Raw genomic sequence first — 26,109 nt, 5'->3', positions numbered from 1 at the left:
CTCGCCCTCCCGAGGGGGCTCCGGAGGAGACTCTCCAGGCAAGGTCAAGGGCCCATCTGTCCTGGACTTGTCACGCCTCTGCCTGGTCCCCGGGTGAGGGCGGGCCTCCGCCCTTTGGGCTGCAGCGCCAGGTCCGACCGCTCGGGGCCGGGCACCCCGCCCCGAGGCGCTCGGGGCCGTGGAGACTCCCGCCGCTGGGCTTCTTGCCACCAGGTGGCGCCACTCGGCTGCCCGCGCCCCTGCGGTCCAGGGAACCAAGAACTAAAGACCAATCTGAGCCAACCCGCCCGACCTGACTCCTCGGTCACACCGGCTCCGTGCCTAGTGCTAAGGGGGCAGACGGTTTCAGCGGGATTACTGAACAGTCTCGTAAAAAACACTTTCCACCCCACCCACCACTCTCGCTTCAATTTAAAAATAAAAATAAACTGTGATAAGGGAAGTTGTTGGCGACAATGTAATAGTACAGAACAGCATGAATACTGACAGCATTAGACGGCTCTGTTTAAGACGGAGCGTAGGTTCCAGAGTCTAAATGCGTTCGAATCCTCCTTAATGACCTGGTGCACTAATCTCCATATCCCCAAGGCTTCATCTGCAGATGCAGATAATTTACATAGAACCTACATATGGAGTTGTGAACAGGAATTAAATGAATTGATACACTACATCTATATGTGTGTGTGTATGTAATATATGTATATATGAAATTATATCTCTACATGTAAAAGTATATGTATATATCTATAAATTGTTATTAAATACATGTAATATACATAAAGTTATAGAGATATATGTAATAGTATACAAATGCCTAACATACTGAGCACCAATATTAGCTACATTGTATATTTCAGTATGCAACGTCTATGAATTACTAATTTTTAAAAACATCTTTCATTCAAGCAAGAGAAAGTCACACCTTTGGGGCTTTTTTGTTATCTTTTCATATGGAGATTTTGAAATGTTTCTAAAACTAGCGAAAATAGTATAATGAACCCCCATGGACCCATCACCTAGTTTCAATAATCATCAACACATGGCCAATTCTGTTTTGTCTATACTCCGTGTCCCCTCCCCCAGTCAGCTGGGTTATTCTAAAGCAAATCCCAGATCTCAAATTATTTCATTCCTACATACTTGACTATTGCACAGTAATTTTTAAAGCTCAGTGTTTATTTCATATTGCCTCTATGAATAATCTGTTGTATTCATCAGTCCGCGATTTCCCATGACACTGAGTATCTTTTTCACGGCAGCATTTGACACAGAAATTGGAACCGAATACTGATTTAGAGCAACAGTATATTTTGCTGGAAAAGTATTTCCACTTTGCAAAAGATGTGTTCTAAGGAAGGAACATTGCCTTCAGCCACTGGCTTCCTCCCAGTGAAAACCCAGAGGCTGCTCTTTTATCCATGGAGACCTAGCCCAGGCTGAATTATCACAGTCAGGGAAGGAGATTTCTCCTAATTACATAGTCAGACTCCTGCACTCAGAGCAGGATATGATCCATTTCAAGAAGGAAACCACTTCTCCAGACACTTAAAGGTTTTAGGATACACACCCAACACTCCAGGGGGTAAACCATTGTCTGCCTAGAGTGTTCCTGACACAGTACCAATGTCACTTTCACAATGAAAATATAACCGAATTTTTTTTCCTCGAGGCATTTGGAACGATGTTAGCATTTTAAACGATTGACATAAGATATACAGGTACATACACACCTGCCTAATATTCCTTACATTGAGAGCCCTTTGAGACAGAAAAAAAAGATGGAAGCCAAACACATAATAAGGTCTTGTTTCAACGGTATCCTTTCGAAATTCAGCATTACTGTCACTACACACTGCCCGAGTGACAGACAGAGATGGGGGCAGGATCACAGTGCACTGAGGGGTAGTTTTGAGCTTCTTTGGAAAGGGTTATCTTATATCCGGTATGATTAATAACAGTAGCCAACAGCAGGGTGTCTCAGACTTTGTAATATTTATATTAGTGTTGATAAGGGAGTTTCACAAGAAAAGACTAATCCTCACGACCCTATGAAGTTGGGATTATACCCGTTTTACAAAGGAGGACACTGCGACTAAAATGCAAGAGAATCCAGGAATACGCCCACGCCCAGACACACACACAGTATTCCAATTTGTAGTTTAATGAGCTAAGTGGATTCTCTTAGTGAATCAACAGTGGTATACAAATCTTGGTGCTGTTCTCTTGTTATATTTATAAAGTAGGCATCTGTCTTCCTCTCGTTCTCAAAACAGGAAAAAATGTAGCCATGTTATATCAAGCAGAGAGACTGTCTAGACCTAGGTATACAATTCCCAGTTTCCTCCATTCTCTTTTAGCAAGCTGACTGAGCTATCTAGCACAATGACTTTTTCTGATCGGTATTCTCCAATGTCTGGGTTAGGATTCCGAGAGCTCTCCAGTTCCTACAGCCTCTGCACCTTGAGGATGAGACTCTTTAGGGATCAATAGAGCTGAGCAGCAGCTGACTCTCCCCTGAATCCTTCCTTTTCTCAAGGGTGCAAGCCAGACATGAAGGTCTGGGGCAGTACAGTCTTGTAGGAACGAGGACCCTCACACACTTCCATGAGAGGGGCTAGGAGGTGACCATTATGTCCATGGCTGTTGGCAGATGGTCTGAAGCCGAGATCAAGAATTCCTCAGAATCCTTGTCTTCTTTCAAAATCTTGATCCTTCGGGCCACCTGGGTGGCTCAGTCAGCGTCTGACTCTTGGTCTCAGCTCAGGTCTTGATCTCAGGGTGGTGAGTTCAAGCCCTGTGTTGAGCTCCACACTGCGCATGGAGCCTACTTGAAATACGTACATACACACATAAAATAGAATCTTGACCTTCTAGTAAGATCCCCTTCTTCACATGACCTTGACGGCTTAGACACGTTTCCTATGCCCTTGCATTCCATTGGTTGATAGACTTGTTAGCCTCCCCACTCCATAACCAACACTGTGAAGGAGGAGATTGGCCCATTCATCTTCAAGTTCCTCAGGGCCCAACCTCATAGACAGTAGGTGCCCAATAAACACTGATGGACTTTATGACTCAGACCGTTGGGGCGACTTGGTATCACCTTGACTTGGCTCTTGCCTCATCTGCAGCTAACTCACATGCTGTGGTATTTTTTTACATCCTTCACACATCGCCTGGGGTCTTGTGTTTTGTTTTCTTGTTTTTAATACAAATGCTCCAGATCCCAGAGTTCCATGCCAAGTGAGGAATGTGCCAGCTTGACGTGTCCCTGGGGTACTATTAACTATAAAATTTACGAGCCACGAGAGGTGGGACAGGTGAGGAAAGAGTGCTCGCCGAATGCAGCTCTTGCCATCAGCCATCCGGTTTTTCCTCCTCGGACTTCCGTGCCCTTGGACTACAGCAGAGCGGTCTGCCTGGGTCACTCAACAAGTAATATGTGGAGGAAAGCCCAAGCTGGCCTTCAGAGCTCAGCGTCATCCTCCCTGTTTGAAGCGGACTCTCTGTGTGACTGCCAACAATCCACAAGGGACGACGCTATGGCCCATGGGCTTATTTGTTAGAAAGGGGCAGCTTTTTGCTGACTGTTGTGCTCTGAGGGAGTCTGTTCCTCTTGCTGTTCCACCCAGCCCAGAGTTTGGCTGCCTGTCCAGTAGTGTCCCTAAAGTTAACATTTCTTCTTCCTATGCATTCCCACTAAGGCTTGCTGGAAAACACGCTGTGTGGCATGCCTCATCACTCATTCTTTGCCCACACCCATCCAGGACAGTTGTGTTGCTTGTGAGAATGTAATGCCTTGTCTGCGGTGGGCGGCAAGTCCCGCGTGAGCTGGAGTGTCCCAGCCCTCCTGACGTCTGCGCACGGCCTCCCCACTTGGGTCATCTTGCACACCACCAGGTCTATCTTCCTAGGATGCCTGCTCCCCTCAGGCCGCTCCTCTTTCAGGAACCTACAGTGGCTGTCCAGTGCCTACTGGGAAGGGAAAAAGCAGCGCCTTTGGTGAGTACCCGCTACCTTGTGTATCGGGGACTTACACATTCTTCTGGAGCCTGTGGGTCAGTGATATTCTCTTCTTTCATAAGACACAGACTTTGCAGCTCAGAGAGGTTAAGAAACTTGCTCCGAGTCATACACCTTGCAAGCAGTAGAGCCAGGACCAATCCTAAACTCCACATCCTCAACGTGAGGGTAGAATACAGATTGCTAGAGCACTCTGGAATTCACACATTTCTTCCTCCGTGCCCACCTAACCAACACATCCTCACCTTCTAGTTTCCAGAGTCAGGTCATTCTCTGGAAGGCCCTCACAGCCCTGGCTCCTCCAGGCATGAATAAATACTGAAGGTGCACGTGTGTAAACAGCCTTCTCACAACTGGGAAAGGAAGTGGCAGGGTGAAGCTCCCCCTGGGAGCCTGCCTTTAGTCAGCACTCTCCAGCCAAAAGCCACCACCAGACACATCTCCAGTCAGCTGTGGGGTCAGGGGCTTGCTGCGCTGAAGGAGACTGCAGAGCCTCAGTGAGAGGGCGTCCAACGGAGCTGACGGTAGGGTTTGGGACTGTGTTCGGTGATTCCGGGGAGGGTTCGGGAAGTGGGGCTCTGCTCTGGATTGGACGTTGTCAGGAAGCAGAGGTGCTGCTGTGATGGGGAACTTAATTCTTATCTAGAAGGCAGGAGGAGAGAAGCAAGCCTACAGCTACAAGGGAGGAAGAAGCAGCAGTCACTCGTATTACCCAGGAATAGGGGAATGTTAGGTGGTCATTTTTACAATCTGCACCATTTCTTGCTTCTCATTATGGTCAGACATGATGACAGACGGGTCTTGCTTTTGTCTTGACTCACCACGGTCACAGAGTGGCCTTGGCTGACACAGGTGTTGTGCGAGGTCGACAAGAGTGTGCCACAGACTAGTCAGTCGTGTGAGGCCAGCTGCCTTTCTCTTCTCTGACTCCACTTTCTCTGTATTGCTGGTGTTATGGTTTACACATTGGATGTTCTCTCCCCAGAACCCTGTTTAGACCCTAGTTCTCTCCCTTCACTGAATTTCTGGCTCTTACATACAACTTAGCACTCCGTGTGTGTCCACAGGCCCATGGAGGCTGCACCCGAGTAGAGGGGTGCAGGCATTTCTGGAGAAGAGTGGGACCAGTGGGGAAGAGCTGACGGGCACGGGGAGCCGGAGCAGGCCCCCCATGTGACCACCCAGCCGAGTGTCACGGGGAGGGGGATGGGGCGGAAAGGTATTCCTCCTTCCCGAAGCACCAAGGGCTGCTGGCACTTTGGGACTCTGAGGGGACATGCTGCTACCTTGTAGCTTGGGCAGAGGACTTTGTGCTAAGGCGCCTCCTAAAACCGGACAGGGCTGTCTCTGAAATCACTGGGGGAGATCTAGTGGAGCTGGGGGTGCTGCAGAGTGAAAGGCATATCTATTGTATGACCCAACGGACATCCACAGAACGGGAGACCAAGGCTATGCAATTTTTGTGTTTTACAAAAGCTCTTTTAAAGATTATAATACCCACTCACTGTAACAATTTAAACGAATTGAATGACAGAAAGATTTTTTTAAACTTTCTTCCTCCTCGGCCCAATCCCACCCTCTTACAGTCACTGATGTTGGCGTATCAGTTCAGATCATTCCGGACTTTATGCTTATACAGAGTTGCCTATTTAGAGCCTCACTTTTGCTTTTTACAAAAACATGACCATGCTCTTCCTATTATTCTCCCTCTTGCTTATTTGCACTTAACAATATGTCCTCCACACCTTTCCAAGTTAATATGGATAAACGTGTAATTTATTTTATTGGATGACTGCATAATATTCCATAGACTGGATGTACCATAATTTATGACGCCAGCCCAGCATGAATCATGGGTTAGGGTTCTATCTTATCAGCTTCGCTTGCTAATGGTTACGTCTGGGCTAGTCCTGCTTAGTTGTAAGCTCTTAAATAACGAAGACCACGTCTGAAATACAAATTTCCTTCCTAGAACATCACTGCCTACACACATCACACATTTGACATGACATGAATATTCTTTTAATTTTGGAAATGCTCATAATGTCTTCTTTCCACTTGCTAAAAGGAAGACAGTTCTTAGGATGAGAGGCTCATATCTGGCACATTTACTGAGCAGGAGGAGATAATTTTTAATTTCCTAATCCCATATGGTCCAGTTTTTCTCCATATGTCAATCTCCCTCCCAACACGTGCCTCAGATTTTCCCATGAAAATACTGTTGTATCACTACAGAAACCGTTTAAGTGTAACCCTCCACGCCATAAAATAATTCAAGTTTCAGAGCGAGGCTGCCTAATCGAACACCCTGGTTTTGAAAGATGACCTGAGTGAGGCTTGAAGGGATTGACAATTTGCCAAAGTCACATGGCTGCTCAGCAGAGCAGAACCACCCCTGGGCCCCCTCCCCTGCAGGACAGAGAGCCTCCAGGGCCTGGGGGTGCGGGGGGCTCAGCACACAGGCAACCATATTTTTATTGGAGGAGGATTTAAAAGTAGACTATTAATGCTTCTCAAAGACTGAAACAGGTAACTGGCTAGCGCCACTTGCTACCCACCTCTCTGAAGAGGGAACGCTTTCCGCCAGACACCCGGTCTACAGCTCGTTTCTCCTCAGGGCTGCTCTGGTCCAGGCTTGCAGTTTCTCTGGATCCAGCAGTGATTCGGGTGGTGAATGCGCCTTTTTCCTCACATTCCCACATGATGCCGGGCATTCCGGTGTGCCCTGGCTTGGGGTTGGAGCTGCTTACTATCTGGTTGTATAAAGGTGAAATCCCGCAGACATGGACAGAGAGAAGACCCTGGTCAGGAATGGATCCAGCCTATAAAATTTTTGAGATAGTTTTTAATGGGAAACAATACAAGACAATCTTATCTTTGCTATTTATACAAAAACGTATGAACCCATCTTTACTAGGCCCCCTCCTAGTGCCTTAGAAAAGGCCAGGCTCTGGCAAGTGAAGGGTGCTGAAGATTAATTTCCTTTAGTTTCAGGGTAAGATTGCCACTGGGCCTTACATAGGGTGAAGTAGGACATACCCAGGGCATGCTTTCTGATCCCCCACGTGTATTTGGACGAAGCCACTCAGACTCCTTTGGGAGGTAGTAGCACAGTAACCAGAAGCCCCCAGAGTATTCGGGACAGTTCCTATTTCAAATACTTTATGAGACCATATGTCAAATGATGCCCCTTGACTTTTCAAAAAAAGGTAGGCGATAATGTTATAGAATGGAAGCACGAAAGACAAAGAAAACAAAGCAAAAGCAAAACAAAACAAAACAACCCTCATCCCTTTCCCCACCAAATGAGTATAAATGGAGACAGAACTACCAATTGTTTCCTATGGGTGTTTTGTTCCCTGTCTTAGAATGGAAAAAACAAACCCAGGAAGTACAAGAACAGAACAGAGCCTCTGCAGAGACAGAAGTCTCTGCCTGCTAGGAAAACAGCAGGAATCTTTAAAAAGAAATCATCTTCCTTTATTAGCTAGCAATAATTATGTTGCCAAGAAAATGCTGCCTCCTTAGACTTACCTTGGATAAGAAGCAAAATGTAGCCAGAGAGGAGGAGTTGGGTTCAAAAGACTAGAGAACCTTCTTCTAGTCCCCGTCCTCAGCTTTCCTTTCTGTGGTAACCAGACCCAAGATTTCAGAGCAGAATATCGAGGCAGCTGCGCTGTGTAGGTCTCCCATAACCAAAGACTCAGACTCATTATTCCACGGACTTCTAAAGGGCTGTCAGGGAACAGATGTGTAGTGAGAAGCTATTCTCCAAGCATTTATGAATCAACTATGAGGGTCAGGGAAGAGGAGCTCATTTTGCTTTCCAGGAAACACCCTCTTGCTGAAAGTCCAGCGATACTTTTCTGGCACTTCCAGAGCTAGCCAGTGCATTAGCGGCCTGTTCGTTATAGTGATAGTGATAACAGCATAGCTACTGTTCATGGAGACTTACTATGTGCTATAAATGTATCACCATGTTTCATCCTCATAAAAACCCTATCAGTATTCATTCCTGCTTTACCCACAAGAAAACAGGTTTAGAGATGTTAAGAAACATACCTAATATCATACAGCTAGTAAGTGCTAAATAAAGCTGGTACTCCAACTAGTTTTATCAGACTGCAAAAGCCATTCATTTAACCACTGCACTTTCCTGTCTCCTTTAATGGACATTTGATGGATTTCTGAGTGATTAACTAGAAAAACAGAATGACAGAAAGGGAGAAAGGGAGGAAGGGAGAGAAAGACAGGAAGAAAGAGAAAGGGAGGGAAGGGGGAAGGGAAGGGAAGGGAAGAGAGAGAGAGAAGAGAGAGAAGAGAAGAGAAGAGAAGAGAAGAGAAGAGAAGAGAAGGAGAAAGGAAGGAAGGAAAGAAGGAAGGGAGGGAGGAAAAAGAAAGAAGGAAAGAAAGAAAGAAAGAAAGAAAGAAAGAAAGAAAGAAAGAGAGAGAGAAAGAGAGAGAAAGAGAGAGGGAAGAAGGAAGGAAGAAGAAAGAAGGAAGGAAAGAGAGAGGAAGGGAGAAAGGGAGGAAGGGAGAGAAAGACAGGAAGAAAGAGAAAGGGAGGGAAGGAGGAAGGGAAGGGGAGAGAGAGAAGAAGAGAAGAGAAGAGAAGAGAAGAGAAGAGAAGAGAAGAGAAGAGAAGAGAAGGAGAAAGGAAGGAAGGAAGGAAGGAAGGAAGGAAGGAAGGAAGGAAGGAAGAAAGAAAGAAAGAAAGAAAGAAAGAAAGAAAGAAAGAAAGAAGGAAAGAAAGAAAGAAAGAAAGAAAGAAAGAAAGAAAGAAAGAAAGAAAGAAAGAAAAAGAGAGAGAGAGGGAAGAAGGAAGGAAGAAGAAAGAAGGAAGGAAAGAGAGAGGAAGGGAGAAAGGGAGGGAGGGAGAAAGAAAGGAGGAAAGATTTGGTTAAACATATGCACAAAGATCAGCTAATCCCTGCACAGTGATGGGGTCAACAGAAACTGCTGTGGGCAAACTCCATTCCCTCACCAGTTCCAGCATCAGAATGACCCAGGCACACTCTGGAGAACAGTAAGGAGGTTCCTCAGAAAGTTAAAAACAGGGGCACCTGGGTGGCACAGCGGTTAAGCTGCTGCCTTCGGCTCAAGGCGTGATCCCGGAGTTCTGGGATCGAGCCCCACATCAGGCTCTTCCACTGGGAGCCTGCTTCTTCCTCTCCCACTCCCCCTGCTTGTGTTCCCTCTCTCGCTGGCTGTCTCTGTCTCTGTCGAATAAATAAAGCAAATCTTAAAAAAAAAAAAAAAAGGAAAGAAAGTTAAAAACAGAGCTGCCCTATGATCCAGCAGTGGCACTACTAGGTATTTACCCAACGGATACAAACACACAGATTCAAAGGGGTACATGCACCCCAATGCTTATAGCAGCAGTATCAGCAATAGCCAGACTATGGAAAGAGCCCAAGTGTCCATCAACTGATTAATGGATAAAGACGATGTGATCTATCATCTATCTATCTATCTATCTATCTATCTATCTATCTATCTATCTATCTATCTATCATCTATCTATCATCTATCTATATAGTGGAATAGTACTCAGCCATCAAAAAGAATGAAATCTTGCCCTTTGCAATGACATTGATGGAGCTAGAGAGTATTATGCTAAGTGAAATAAGTCAGTCAGAGAAAGATAAATACCATATGATCTCACTCATATGTGGAATTTAAGAGACAAAACAGATGAGCATAGGAGAAAGGGAGGGGGAGGGGAGAGAGGAAAATAAACCACAAGAGACTCTTAACAATAGAGAACAAACTGAGGGTTGATGGTGGGAGGTAGGTGGGGGATGGGCTAGATGGGCGAAGGGTATTAAGGAGGGCACCTGTTGTGATGAGAGCACTGGGTGTTGTATGTAAGTGAGGAATCACTGAATTCTACTCCAGAAACCAATATGCACTGTATGTTAACTGAGTGAAATTTAAATAGATGATAGATGTGATGGATAGATGATAGATAGATAGATAGATAGATAGATAGATAGATAGATAGATAGATAATAGATGACAGATGGATGGATGGATGTATAGAAAGAAAGAAAGAAAAAGAAAGGAAGAAAGAAAGAAAGAAAGAAAGAAAGAAAGAAAGGAAGGAAGGAAGGAAGGAAGGAAGGAAGGAAGGAAGGAAGGAAGGAAGAAAGAAAGAAAGAGAAAGAAAGAAAGAAAGAAAGAAAGAAAGAAAGAAAGAAAGAAAGAAAAGAAAAGAAAAGAAAAGAAAAGAAAGAGCGAGCCTGGGCAGTTGGGAAAAAGGCCAATTGTTGGGCCCATTCCAAACTTACTGAGTCAGAGTCTCTGGGGATGGGGCCTAAGAATCCCCATGTTCCATGCCTCCTCCATCTGCCCCCTACTCCCAGGCAATTCTCTGCACCACTGCTTGTGGGATGTCTGTGAACAGCTGCTGGTGGATGGCCATGTCTCCTGGATCACCTGGAAGACCCACTTGTCCTGGCATAAGTAGCAATAGATTTTTACTAGTCATCTGGGGCCATTTGGTTACCAGTTCCTATTGGAAAGACAAGTTAAATTTATTTCTTTTCCTCCACCATTTTCCAGTTGAGGACCTAATTTAACAGTCATTGGGCCCAAATTCTGGAGTCCTTTTTGCAATGTCTGTGTCTGTGCGCAAACATGATTGGCAACCAGAAATAGTCCACCAGAAAGAGTAGCCATGATAAGTGTTGACCTAAGCTAACTATAATTTTCACATCTGCCCCTCAAGCCACAACCCTGTACTGAAATTCTTTGAGCCCAGGAAGTTCTAAATAGCACTCAGTTTATGATAAAACACACTCTGTTGCCTCTCAGAAATGAGCTTTCATGAAGCAGAGGCAGAACTATTCTAGTTAATGGGCTTTCAACAACATGAACACTGTACCAAGCTATGGGACAATGATTCTTTGTGTTTGGAGTTTGACATGTGGTGTAGGTCTTTAAAAGGGGTTACATCATTACACACTGTGGCATGTTCAACAATATCTCTCATTGTACACGCCCTTCTTATATTGCAACTTTGACACTCCTGCCCGTGAGAGGTGGGGTCTGTGTTCCCTTCCCCTGAGTCTGGGCAGGCTGGTAGCATGGCAGGAGTGACACTGTGTAAGGATATACCACCACTGATTTATTCATTCGCTTGTTGATGGACATTTGGTTGTTTCCAATTTTGTGCTATTAGAAATAAAGCTGCCGTGAACATTTGTGTGCAAGTCATTGTGTGGACATGTACTTTCTTTTCTCTAGGAGTAAATGGCTGGATCATATGGCAGGCGTATGGTTTACTGTCAGGAAACTGCCAAATAATTTTTGCAAAGCGTTATACCATTTTACATACCTGCTAGAAGTGTATGAGAGTTCCAGTTCCTCCACTTCCACAACAACATTTAATACATTCAGTCTTCTTGATTTAGCCATTCTAGTTGGTATGGAGTGGTATCTCACTGGGGTTTTAGTTTCCATTTCCCTAGTGACTGATGATGTTAAGCATCTATGCATGTGCTTATTGGTCATTCATGTATCTTCTTTGGTGAAAAGTCTATTCTAACATTTTTGACAAGTTTTAATAGGGTTATTTTCTTTTTCTTACATTAATTTTTTTTAGTTTTTAAAAAAGATTTACTTTATCTATTATCTATCTATCTATCTATCTATCTATCTACCTACCTACCTACCTATTAGAGAGAGCGAGCGTACAAGCAGGGGGAGTGGCAGGCAGAGGGAGAAGCAGTCTCTCTGCTGAACAAAGAGCCCGATGAAGGACTCAATCCCAGGACCCTGGCCGAAGGCAGACGCTTAACCGACTGAGCCACCCAGGCACCCCAGGGTTGTTTTCTTTTGTTGTTTTTGAAGGTTTGTTTATACTTTCCAGATACAAGTCCTTTATCAGATATGTACATGGCAAATATTTTCTCCTAGCCCATGGCTTTTCTTTTCATTCTTTCTAAGAGCAGATGTTCTTTAATTTTGATGAAGTCCAATTTATGAGTTTGTTCTTTTATACATCATGCTTTTGGTGTCATTACTAAGAAATCTTTACCTAAACCAAGTTCACAAAGATTTTTCTCCTATGTTTTGTCTACAAGTTTTATAGTTTTAGCTCTTTCTTACATTTAGGTCTATGACCCATCTTGAATTAATTTTTGTATGTGGTACAGAATATGCATTGGAAGTTCTTTTGTTTTTTGCTTTTGTAAATCCAATTGTTCCAGCAACATTTGTTGAAAGGACTATCCTTTTACCACTGAATTATCCTTTCATCTTTGTAAAATAATCATCAATGTATGTGTAGTGTAGATCTCTTTCCACATTCTTTATTCTGTTCCACTGATTTATTTCTATCTTGTGCCACCACCCACTGTGTTGATAAGTTTGAAACTAGATAGTTTTACTTCTCCAATTTTGTTCTTTTTCAAAGTTGTTTTGACTATTCTGGGTCCTTTGCATTTCATATAAATTTTTAGAACCAGGTTATAAATTTTAATTGGAAAAAAAAAAAGCCTGCTGGGATTTTGATAGGGATTGACTTAAATTTACAGATCAATTGGCGAGAATTGACATTTTAACTATTTTGAGTCTTCTGACCCATGGAAAAGATAGACTTCTCGATTTACTTAGGTCTTCTTTCACCAATGCTTTATAGTTTTCAGTCTACAGGTCTTTAACACATATTTTGTCAGGTTCATTCCTTAAATAGTTCATATTTTTTATGCTCTTGTAAGTGGTACTTAATATTTTTTTCAATTTCTGATTATTTGTTGCTAGTATTCATTGACTTTTAAATTTTGAGTTCTATTTTTTAATTTCTTGTTTTTTTTATAGTTCTCTGTTCTTTTGTTATTAAAAGCATACCATAGGACGCCTGGGTGGGTCAGTCAGTTAAACGGCTGCCTTCGGCTCAGGTCATGATCCCAGGGTTCTCGGATCAAGTCCCACGTCAGCTCCTTACTCGGTGAGGAGCCTGCTTCTCCCTCTGCCTGCCGCTCCTCCTGATTGTGCGCTCGCTCTCTCTCTCTCTGACAAATAAATAAATAAATAAATAAATAAATAAATGCATCCCATACTTGCTTCACTCCTGCAAAATCTTCTCATCTAAGAATGTAAAAGTGTTTTTTTTTAATTTTCTTCTTCTCCCTGAATAGTCTGTTTCCTCTAGATTTCTTTGCTGTTGTTTGTTTGGGTCTTTATCTTCATGTTAAAGGGTTTTTGTTTGTTTGTTTTTTGGCAGTCCATTCATATTCAAGAGGAAGACACGAAAAAGCCAATTAGAAGTTCTGCATGCATGGGCAAGGATGGTTCGCCACTAGCCATCTCTGTAGGGTAACTTCCCATTTAAAAAAACAAAAAACCTAAAATGTCAGAATCTGTAATATTTTTGCCTTTAGCTAGACAGGTTCTCCAGAGGAGAATCCTCCAATCTTTTGCTAAGAGAGCATAATTCTAAGAAGGGAGAGAGAGCTGGATGAGGACAAGGGTTGGGGGGAGTCTGTTTCCCGCATGTAGAGTTTCACTTAATTTTCATTTTCAGAATTGTACTTCAACTCTCATCCTCTCCGTTTTTGCTCCTAAGTCTGCCTTCTCTAGTTGAATTTAAGAAAATGAACTTCCTTTCTCCTGGAGTACAGGAGAGGTAGTCCTCTATCAGGGTAGGGTATGGAAAGGAATCTGTGGTTTAATTGTTCCTTATAAAGTCTTTCAATAAATCATCCCGTTATGAGCCCTCTCTCCCCTCCAGCTATTTAAGAAAAATGGTGCCCCACTTCCTGAACTTGACAGAGTTCTGCTGTGCAAATTGGTATATCTATTGGCATTTTCCTCTATAAGCTAGGTTACCACTTGTCCATCTGCTTCCCATTTTCTCATGTTTGTTGACATCTCTAATTCACTAGCTTCTCCTGTCCTGTGTGGATTTAAACATAAACATGTTTATCCTTTGCACAAGTGTGCAGGCCACAACATTTATCTAGAAGTCAAACAGTTTTTGAATTACCGACTAATAACTGTATGTGACAACCCCGACCCTTCATCCCATCCAATGAGGTTGTAGGGGTAAGTCTAACAGGAGTGAGGCTGAAAGGTGGAGTCTGGGTCACTCATTAATTAGCAATTTTAAAACAATATATGATAGTTTGTAAAGATAGATAAGGAAATGTGAATCACTATTTCTACAACCCTTCTATAATGACAAACTGGTTAAAAAAAATTGCAACATGTATGTCAGACAGAATGGCCCCAATATAAAAAGAATGAAAATTGCTTACACATCAATAAAAAGATGAACACCCAATAGAAACAAAGACAGTTAAAATATACAAAAATACATTGCAATAAATGTGCAAATAAAAATAATATGGAGCTAATTTTCACCTATCAGATTAACAAAGTTTAATAGTCTAACCTTTCGTGGGGCACCTGGGTGGCTCATTTGGTTGGGCATCAGACTCTTGGTTTCAGCTGGGTCATGATCTCATAGGTTTTGAGAGGGAGACCCTGAGTGGGCCTCTGCCTTCAGTGGGGAGTCTGCTTGAAAGATTGTCTCCCTCTGCCCCCCCACCTCGTGCAAGCATGCTCTCTCTTAAAATAAACAAATCTTTAAAAAATACAGTTCAACTTTTCTTGGGGCGAGGGGTTCAATCTGACAATTCTGTCAAAATTTGAAATGTGAATACTTTTTGACCAAGAAATTCTAATGCAGTGTATCATGAGCATATAAATGAGAGCTTAAAAAGCTATATGCAAAACCTATCCGCATTGGATTGATTAAATAAGTCACCATTCTATCTCACAGTGAATATTCTGCAGCAATCAAAAATAGTGAACTTAGGGATGATTTTCTTTTGATTATACAAGAATCTTTTGTAATAAGCATGTCTTACTTTTATGATAAGAAAAATTAAGAAAGCCATTTTTGTTTTATTCATTTAGAAGCAATTTAAAATAGTAGTTAAGAGTAAGACCTGGGTTCAAATCCTAGCACCACTCCCTTGTTCAACCTTCAGCAAGTTGCTTCATGTCTCTGTTGCTCAGTTTGCCATTATTATGTAAGGTTGTTTTAAGGAGTACATAAATTAATATATGTAAAATGCTTAGAAACTGCCTGGCATGCAACTTGACATGCACGAGCTATTATTTCATTTTGGAAAAACAAAGATTATTTAGTGATTTGTATTTAGGTTGTGTCAAAATGTCTCTGATGTCAAAACATCTGATTCAAAATGCCAATAGTCAATGGGACAAGAACAAAATTACAGTTTAAATATTAGAAAGGAAGAGACAAAATGTAATTATTTTCAAATGCTACAATTGTCTACCAAAGGAAATCCAAGATACTCAACTAAAAAATTTTCAGGATTAATAAGAGAATTCAGTAGAATGGAAAAATAAGAGTTAAATATTCTGAATTCAATAGCCTAACACTACAGTAGCTATAACTAGTCAGAAAATATAATGAAAGAAAAGCTTCAATTCACAGTAACAAAAACAAATAAATAAATAAAACACCTAGGGGTAAGTTTTACAAGAAATATATTAAACTCCACATAAACAGTATCACAAAAATATGCTGAAAGACTTAAAAGGAGACCTAGATCTCCTAGATGGAATAATGTAAATAACTTAATAATAATGTAAACGTGTATTTATATATTACATATTTATGTTTTACATATCACATTTACATAAGTGTAAATATATAATAATGTAAAAATATGTTGATTCCTCTCAAATTAAAGTGTAAATCTAATGCAATGCTAATGAAAATTCTGGACTTTTTTTTAACTTGATGAGTTGATCCTCAGCCTAGAGGATTAAATACTTGAGAATAGGCAAGAAAAGTATGAAAAAAAAGATGCATGAGGGTAGCTTAGTCTGCCAGGTATCAAATTAAAAGTATCGTACTGGTTCAGTGGGACAGATTAGAGAATACAAAACCAGATGCAAACATTATGGGGATTTAGCATATGGTAAAGGCCACCACCTGTGTGGGATTATTCCAGAAACTGTGAAGACAATTGATTATGCATAAAGAGAAAAATTAAATTAGATCTTTATGTTACACAGTACACAAAAATAAATTCCCAACTGGACCAAAACTCTTAAATTCCAAAAAAAAGAAACCATTAAACTATAGAAAAATATTTGTAGAACCTCGGAATAGGTTTTTGTCTTTCAAATAAGGATTCTGTAATCTATAAACCTCATGTTTTTTATTCAAAAAATTTACACGAACATGTAGATAGGTTAATACACATAAAAAACAAAAAGTTGGAGGAAGACTGTAGACTGTACATACGTTAGACTGCGGACTATAATACGGTTAGAAGGTGGGATTACAGTGGACTTTCATCATCTGTTTTCTATTTTGGAGATGTTTGAATTTTGTCTGATTACCTTTGAAATCAGAAAAAAAAAGCAAATAAAATATATATTATGTACTCTGATGAAATATATCAATACTCCCAGAAGATAATGAAACAAAACAAGGCTATATGAAAAATGCTTTAATTTCCAAAATATTAAAATTCTGTGAATCCTACACTTACCATTCCACTATGTTCATTATGCTTGATTTGCTTTGATTTGCTGATAACTTTCCAAATATAGCATTCAGAACTGACCTAATATTCCAGAAATAGTCTGGCCAACCTACAAAACAGTAGCATGATCTGAAAACTAATGTTTCTCTCTCCTGATTTGGTCAGGGCTGTGTTAGCTGCATCACGGTGCAGTTTCATGCAGGCGTGGCTCCTTTTATTGTGCGCCACTTGAGTGCACTTTGGAGGCACCGCATTTCTTACTAACTGAAGGTTTGGGGCAACCCTGCTTCAAGCAAGTCTGTCAGTGCCATTTTTCCAACAGTATTTGCTCACTTCATGTCTCTGTCACGGTTTAGCAATTCTTGCAATGTTTCAAACTTTGTCATTATTATATTTGACTTGCTGCAATCCCATGATACGACTTTAATGGAGATGTTCTTCTTATGGATGAGCAAAGAAAGTGGTTTCTTGAGATGGAAACTACTGCTGGTGAAGATGTTGCTAAGATTGTTGAAATGACAACAAAGGATTTGGAATATTACATAAATTTAATCGGTAAAGCAGCAGTAGGGTGTGAGAGGATGGACTCCAATTTTGAGTTTTGTGGCTAAAATCCTGTCAACATCACATGCTACAGAAAAATTGTTCATGAGGGGGCGCCTGGGTGGCGCAGTCGTTAAGCGTCTGCCTTTGGCTCAGGGCGTGATCCCGGTGTTCTGGGATCGAGCCCCACATCAGGCTCCTCCGCTGGGAGCCTGCTCCTTCCTCTCCCACTCCCCCTGCTTGTGTTCCCTCTCTCGCTGGCTGTCTCTGTCAAATAAGTAAATAAAATCTTAAAAAAAAAAAAAAAGAAAAAAAAGGGAAAAAAATTGTTCATGAAAGGAAGAGTCAATTGATGGGGCAAATTTCATTGTCTTATTTCATGAAATTGCCACAGCCAACCACCCCAACCTCGAGCAACCACCACCCCAGTCAGCAGCCATCAACATCAAGGCAAGACCCTTCACTAGCAAACAGATGGATTACCTGAAAGCTCAAATGATGGTTGGCACGTTTTAGCCATGAATTATTTTTAAATTAAAGTATGAACGTTGTTTTTTAGACATACTATTGCATCCTTAATAGACTCCAGTATAGTGTAAACATAACTTTTATATGCACTACGAAACCAAAAACTTCATTTGACTTGCTTTATTGTGATATGCTTTATTGCGGTGGTCTGCCAATCCACAATACCTCTGAGGTACACCTGTATTTAGACCGTGGTCAGTAAAAAGCCCCCCAGCCATCCAACCAGGTTTCTGTTGGAAACTAATGCAACTCTATTAGTTTTCTATTCTTGTCATACAAAGTGCCACAAACTTAATGGCTTAAGCCATACAGTTCAATAGATCAGAAATCCGATGTTGGTCTCACTTGGCTAAAATCAAGGTGTCAGCAAGGCTGTATTCCTGTCTGGAGGTTCTAGGGGAGAATCCGTTTCTTTGCTCATTCAGGTTGTTGGCGGAATTCAGTTCATTGCAGTTGTAGCACTGAGACCCCCATTTGCTTGCTGACTGTCAGCATAAGAACTGTTCCCATCTTTAGAGACTACCCACATTCCTTGACTTGTGGCCCCTATCCTCCATCTTAAAAATTGTCAATAGCAGGTCAAGTTCTTCTCACATTCAAATTTCTCCTTCTATCACCTCCCTCAATGCAGATAGGACAGTTCTCAATTTCAAAAACTCTAGTGATTAGTTTGGCCCCACCTGGATAATCCAGGATACTCTCCCCAACTAAAGGTCAGTAAATTTACTCACATCAGCAAAGTCCCTTTTGCCATGAGGTTACACTTTTACAGGTTTTGGGGATTAGGACTTGGACATCTTGGCGAGCAGTGAAGTGTGTGTGCTTTGGAATCCTCAGGGGTTTGAATCTGGTTCTAATACCTAATGGCTGAGCAATCTTGGACAAATTACTTTAAATTTCTCCGTTATAATAATGGCATCTTCCCCAACTGGCTCTCATAAAAACTACAGAACACATACACTTAGCAGGTGCCTATCAGACATAAACACTCAATAACCATTAGCTATTATTATTAAACTTAAATGAGGAAACTTTTTTATCTCAATTAAATTTCATCAAGTTGTTTCCAACACAAGGCCACAGCCTGTCAAGATAGTTTTTAATCTCTCAATTCTGTGGTCTGCAGCATTTGAACTTCCTTTTAGATTTGTGTTATCTTCCCCTTGATAAGCAGGCTTGCTGCTTCATCTCCGTCACAAAGTTAAGGAAGGCCACGCTGTAACTTTGGCATCAATGGAGACAGCTCTTATCTTTGAGAACAATTTCATGTGAGAGACCGTGACTCTCTGGGATAGGGGCTGAGAAGGGGTAAGGAAATACAAAGGCTCCTGCCCTTAAGGCATTCCTAGTCTAATTAATAGTCCCTTTCAAAATAAGAGGGGCGCTTGGGTGGCACAGCGGTTGGGCGTCTGCCTTCGGCTCAGGGCATGATCCCGGTGTTATGGGATCGAGCCCCACGTCGGGCTCCTCCGCTATGAGCCTGCTTCTTCCTCTCCCACTCCCCCTGCTTGTGTTCCCTCTGTCGCTGGCTGTCTCTATCTCTGTCAAATAAATAAATAAATAAAATCTTTAAAAAAAAAATAAGAAAAAAATAGGGTCGCTGCAAATGGCACCCAAGGCCCAGTCTAAGACAGTTTAGTTATCAACATCCTCGTTTAATAGATTAATAAACAACTGAGGCTCAGGCCCTTTTAAAGGATTTCTCCAGGCTCATATAGCTGATAAAGGGCGGAGCGAGGCCATGAACCCAGGATTTCCGACTCCAACTCCTGCATTCCTTCCCCCTCAGCACTCTTCCTTCTAAGGGTTTGGAGACCAAAACGGAAAACAGCTTGCTATGAGCTGGAGCAGGTACCCCAGTGGCATACACTTCTGCTTGTCACACCCTGGAATCTGACAAGCTCCAGAAAGGAGACAACTCAATGATGGAAGAAATCCTGGGACTTTGATGAAAGAACTACTTGGTTAGAATAAAAAAAGGAAAAGAAAGGAGAGATTGGAACTCTCCAGCTTAGAAATGTTACAGCTGAGGGGAAAAAAAATCAATCCAGACTGACAGAACTAAGATTGACGGGCACTATTTGCTATAATCTAGTTGGCACCTTTCAAACTCCTGTTCAAGTACTTCTTCGCAGAGCAGAAATGTATCCAACTCTCTACTTGCATGAAGCAGTGTTAGCCAGAAACATTCAAGCAGTCAGTCTTCACAACAGTGAGCTCCTGGAAAAAATTTATAAATTGATCATTAGGAATTTAAGTGTGTTTTCCCATTGTTTCCCATTTCCCAGTAGTATGATGAAGAGTCTTGACCAAGGGAGTATTAGGTCCAATAAATCACCGATAGGGCCAACGTAGGTGAAAATCCAATATTATGACTTCAAAATTCCATATTCATAAAACAGGGTCAATATGTACCGCATTCCGGCTGTATGTGAGATCTCAATTTGCTGTAACATGTGTATACAAATACACATAATTTATATTCAATACTAAAAGTGAAATTCTATCACATAAACTTCTCTTACTAACAGTGTAAATTTAATTTTGCCTACCTTTAGAATTTAGGAGGAGATCATATGAGTAAGTCAAGTCTTTAAGAAAACAAAAAAACCCTGTCCAGATAGGTTATAATTCAAACCACCAACTTGGTGGATCTACTAGTACCTGAGCTATACTACATTTTAATCTATGAAATCCATTTTCATTGTTGAAAAAGTCTCAAAGGAACAGCTGACCATGAATTTGAAAATGATTGGTTGTGACAACCTGTATTTCCCTCCCAAGTGTCAACCCCATGGCAGTGCAGAGGCCCTCTCCAAAGGAAGTGCCCCCGTCTGTCCTGAAGATTTATACTAACTACCACCAGAAGCACGTTTTATATATATTATTTCACTGTGAGATAAGTAGGACAGATATTACTGTTCTCATTTCACACAAAGAAGATCTAAGGTTTAAGGTACCTTAAATGACTTTGCTCAAGGTCACACAGCTCATTAGTAGAACAGCTGGGACAAGAAGTCAGGTCTCACAAGTCCTGTTACACAGTGCTACCTCAAAGTCATTAGGAATTATTTTTGACTCCTCCAAAACAACCAGAATGTAGTAAGAGTTCTGTTTCTGTCCCTTCTTAATTTCAATACATTATCTTGAAATATGTATAAACTGTGCCTTAACTGAAAAATACCACTCTTTACCACAGTATATCCAGTCACCTGTCTACTAGGACAGAAAGATACTTCTCTTGAGAACCTTTGGGAGTTGGCAAGATGTATATATGATCAAAGCAGGACTTTTGGTTAATATAGTAGGACTCTAGTCCAGACAGAATATAAAGACAGGTCTTTCCAGTAAGGTGTCTCCCACTTAATGGAGATGTTTTTAAAATGCCTATGATCACTCCCTCTCATTAGATGGCCAATGGCACAGTGAGATTTTCTTGTGATCATAGATGTCTAGATTTTTCTCAAAGCCACATAGCTTCAGAGGAAAAAAAATCAAAGTTCTAACTACTTTCTTTTTTCCAACTCTGAGTTAGAATCCAGTGCACCTCAGATATTTCTTCAAGCTCAGAAAGGCAAACCCAATACCTGGGAGTGCCAACCCTATCGTTCCCCTCCCCCATCACAGCAACCCATCCCATAACCTGGCCCCGTCTATCTTACCCATAACCTGAATAGAGATGGCTGGTGTCATTAGGGAGTACCATGGAACAGAAGCACTGTTGCTTGGCAACAATCTCCTCAGCTAGCTTCCCGTAAGCCGGGATGGAAATTTCCTCCCCTTATCCAAGTTACCTCTATGATACAGACCAGCTTTAAGGATCTTCACATGAGCATTCATGATGCACGGAATTGGTAGGCAGCCTGAGCCTTTCCTTTATTCATTAAAACTTTGCTATAAGGGCAAAATTACTAAGGAACAAGAATAATTAATTGGATCAATTTATGAAAACTATCTGGATAATTCAGACAAGAAAAAAACTGTTACTCAAAAACAATTTTACTCATTTTATCCAAATAATTTTGATAGCCCTTTTCCCCAGGTGATAACTCCTGGGTCAGAAAAGAATTTAAAACAAAAACACTACCACATAGAACTGCTTTCTTGAGCATCTAGCCTAAACCAAACATTGTATCAGTGGAGAATTAGACCTAGGAACCCTTACTATAATCCAGGTCTCCTTTCTCACAGTCTCTGCCCTTTGCACAACACACAGTCCTGTGCTCGTCACTGGAAGAGCACCACAGCCCACCAAACAACCCTGGGTTCCAGCTCCATCCAGTGTGTCACACCTGGTGGCAAGTAGGTTGAGGGTGGGGCTCCAAGGGGTTGTCCCCACGCATTTTCAGGGTCTTACTCTACAATTTATAAACCATGTGGTCTTCATTCACACATAATGGAAATAATTCCCCAAAGCAGTCCTACTTTCTCAGAAACATAAATGAACTAAGGAAAATAACAGGTTTTACTGATTCCGAGACTACTGTTTAGAGCAGAAACTGTAGGGACTCCGGGGTTATTACACGGCAGGAGGAGGCAGAACAGGCTGTGCAACTATTTTGGTCTTTTTGGTCCTGTGGTAGAAATTTCAGTTCAAATAATAGCACTTTGCTGAGAAATACTGTGGTATTAAATAAACAATCGTATGAGGCCTGTTTAGAACAAGTCTAAATTTGCACTAGCCAACAGTCCTGTAGATATTACTTATCCTTAAAACAGTTCGGCAAGAAAAGCTCTGCCATGATTGAGGTCACTGATAGTGGAATCAGTCCTCTCAATTACTTTGTATTAGGCAGAAAAAGCTCAAGTTTTATCATGTATCATACAGATGCATTCTCATTTTAGATAAGAGCCTCCCAAAGCCCTCTTGAGCATACCATGAGCAAGAATTTATATACTACATACATAAACATTTTTGGTTTTATGTATTATTTTCTACAAAGATGAGTCTCTTATTGAATTTCTCAAGACGTTGAAGCAGCTATGCATGTAACATATGGATCAAAGTCTGAATAATATCAGTACACTAGATAAGATAGTCTATTAACTTTCAAGGAGGGGGGCATCTGGGAGGCTCAGTTGGTTAAGCGGCTGCCTTCAGCTCAGGTCATGATCCCAGGGCTCTGGGATCGAGCCCCGCACTGGGCTCCCTGCCTGCTGCTTCCCCTACTTGTACATGCTCTGTCAAATAAATAAATCTAAAAAAAGAAAGAAAGTATAATATTAAAAAAAACTTTCAAGGAAATTTAGTATATTCATAAATATGTCTGCCTGTAGCCTAGGGCTCATTGAGTGGAGACAGCTCAAAACCTCGTAGCGTAGAGTCCCAGCCAAACCTGACCTGAGCAGCTAGTGTACGACTCGGGTTTAGGAATGCAGAGAAATTCTACTTTCTACTTATGGAATCATACCCTCCCCTTCTCAAACTCTCTTTCCTAACTGCTCACTGTTCACAAGACCCCAGTGGGTTCTCTTCCCTGGTTCCAATTCCCCTGCCCCATAGTCCAGGATGACAGAACAAAAGCAGCCAGCCATCAGAGCAATACAACCATAAGCCAGATCTAGAATCACATCTTTGGCTGGTGTTGGGTGAAATTAACCCACACTCCCCCATCCCCCTTTCCTCAACCTATCCAACCAGCTACATGAAAGCCCTGACACGCTCACTGTATTGACCCTTGTCTAAACTGAAGGGTTGCTGGGCCAGACCTTTTTTTTTCATTGTTTTAAAATACACATAAAATTACTATTTTAAAGTGTACAATTCCATAGCATTTAGTATTTCACAATTTGGTTAACCATCACTGCTATCTAGTTTCACAGCAATACCACCACCCCCCTCCAAAAATCCTGTATCCATTAGTCATCACTCCCCATTCACTCCCCACCAAGACCCTGGCACCTACTTATTCTGCTGTCATTTGCCACAGCAATCAATAATTTGGGCTAACATAGCTAATACTTCTACTCAATGAGAAGGACCAATTAATTCAATGAAGCAAAAGGGCTTTTTTGTTTATGTAAGAATTTTAAGGATTAACATTTGGATTCCAAGTCCAATTTAACTTCAGGTCATAACCTCCCTATAGGTTTTGTTAAACTTTAACAGATCACAATATCTGGGTCTCTCATCATTAATTTGTGAAATAGAATCACCATACCTGTTTCCCTCCACCCTCCATGCAGTGCTAATCATTCCTGACCTCATTTTTCCATTTTATAGAATTCATAAAAGAACAGATTTAAGTTATACTACTCAAAAATTAGAGATTCACTAATCGATTTTTAGTTTCTCCTTCTTAGGAAATAGTGTTTCCTATCTGGGAAGATACCTTTGCCATTCTTCTGTTGGTTCCTTTGTAAGCTCAAATTAACCTACTGACTTTTTTTTTTTTAAAGATTTTATTTATTTATGTGACAGAGAGACAGCCAGCGAGAGAGGGAACACAGCAGGCGAGTGAGAGAGGAAGAAGCAGGCTCCCAGCAGAGGAGGCCGATGTGGGACTCGATCCCGGAACGCCGGGATCACGCCCTGAGCCGAAGGCAGATGCTTTAACGACCGCACTACCCAGGCGCCCCAACCTACTGACTTTTAAAAGCTAACTGTCTGCTTGAACTTTTAATGTCTGGCACATTCTGTACACTTAATAGATGTAAAAAAGCAAAAACAAAAACAAATGAGTTAAACATTCAAGAAGCCAAATGGCTACAAGTGACACTTCTGGAATGGTTTTTGTAGAAACTGTATTTTTTGGCTCAAATTGTTGTCATTTTTCCTTTGCATCTCTAAGTAGCAACAAAAATAATTATCTACTTCACGTTAAGGCTCTGTGACATCATAAAATCATAAACTTCAAATGAAAAGCAATGAATAATGCCATTTGCTTTGACTCTTAGAAACACACACATAGGGGCGCCTGGGTGGCACAGCGGTTAAGCGTCTGCCTTCGGCTCAGGGCGTGATCCTGGCGTTATGGGATCGAGCCCCACATCAGGCTCCTCCGCTATGAGCCTGCTTCTTCCTCTCCCACTCCCCCTGCTTGTGTTCCCTCTCTCGCTGGCTGTCTCTGTCAAATTAATAAAATCTTAAAAAAAAAAAAAGAAAATGAAAAGAAACACACACATAGAGTACAATTAAGTCAAAATCTGCAGATGGACCAGGATGGCAGTATGATTCTAGTTTCTACTCATGGAATCATTTCCCTCCCACAGCCCCCCAACACCACCCCACTTCCCTGCAAAATCCTCTTTTCTGTTCAGAATCACTGTCTATTACTACTGGGCAACACCAGCATCATCTACTACATTTTTCTCCTACTGTCTTAAGAAAAAGGTATTTCAAATAAACAAAACCACATCCGTAATCATCTTAATAACCTAAGTTTCACAATCCTAAATTGTAATTGAGTTTCAAGTCCCCAAATTATCCCACTGGTATTCTGTTGTCTAATCAGCTACACTCAAATTATAGTAAGAATCGCAATATTTCAGGCCATTTACTGGTTTACTTTCCAGGCTCTCAATCATCCATAACTACTCCCCAGAAAAGATTAATATTGCTCTTGATTTCTCTTGGTATTTCTGGGAAGAAAAAAAACAAATGATAACCAAATTACCAAATCAACTCAAAGCAAATATTTCAAGGTTGTTCAGCAGCTTTAGCCTGATTACTGTATCACAAAAGGGAGCTGTGGATGTTTTCAAATCAGAAATGGCCACTAATTCAGTGCTTCTACTTAAGTTCTGTAAGATTTTCATAAAAGGATTTAAGTTACACAATAGAATTTGTGATTGAGTATATATTAAAGTTTTCTGCTCTTGAAAATAAAGCAGTTCATTAACAAATCTACATAGTTTCACTGTAGGTGTCCAGAAATATTTTACTTACATTTAAATACAACGGGTCGGTCATAGGCCCAGACTGGCAAGAAGATGATAATATCTCAGGTTTAAAAATAGGGCTACCTGTCAACCAATTCTCAGTGTTCCTTCATGTGATTGTGTTGTTTTACATTAAAACGGCTAACGGTGAGATTTAGGCACTTAGACATTCTTAAAATGTCTCGTTAAGACTTCAAACTGAAAAGTGAACTCTGAAGACAGGAGTCTACTGAGCATGATCAAACTAGCCTATGCTCACGATGGTTTCCAGAAGCTGTCTAAATTAGGGTGTCTTTAGTTCTCTCTCTTCTGTGTATTTTTTCTCCACCTGCCGATTTCTTTCAAGATAGCAAATTGGTAATAGCAGCCCCAGGCCTACCTCACAGATGCAGGCCACACCCCTTTGGAAGAACATCTCCTCACCCATTCTTGAACAAATCCTCAGCTTCACTATCTTTGGGTCAACCTAGGTTTACCTGTTCAACCCAAAACCAGATTGGTTTAAAGCAATGGTTCCCAACCCAGACAATCTGACGTCATTATGCTGAAATAAAATTTGTTGATAATACCTACATACCACACACACACACACACACAC

At 41.4% G+C, this 26,109-nt stretch overlaps 1 long non-coding RNA gene across 1 annotated transcript in view; it reads right to left on the bottom strand.

Annotated features, from left to right (window-relative positions):
- Positions 1 to 24,185, bottom strand: part of LOC123799820 (uncharacterized) — a 54,909-nt gene extending 30,724 nt beyond the window's left edge. The window contains exons 1-3 of the long non-coding RNA XR_015725282.1: positions 10,314 to 24,185; positions 7,558 to 7,758; positions 6,582 to 6,845 (exon numbers count right to left, since the gene is read on the bottom strand). This is a non-coding gene — a long non-coding RNA (uncharacterized LOC123799820). The remainder of the gene's footprint in view (positions 1 to 6,581; positions 6,846 to 7,557; positions 7,759 to 10,313) is intronic.
- Between the last annotated feature and the right edge of the window lie 1,924 nt (positions 24,186 to 26,109).

This window comes from Ursus americanus, chromosome 7 (assembly GCF_024610735.1).
Source record: "Ursus americanus isolate L20-20 chromosome 7, mUrsAme1.1.p, whole genome shotgun sequence".
NCBI classification, from domain to species: domain Eukaryota; kingdom Metazoa; phylum Chordata; class Mammalia; order Carnivora; family Ursidae; genus Ursus; species Ursus americanus.
Note: the sequence above shows the minus strand (reverse complement) of the source record. Positions and strands in the feature narration are given on the sequence as shown.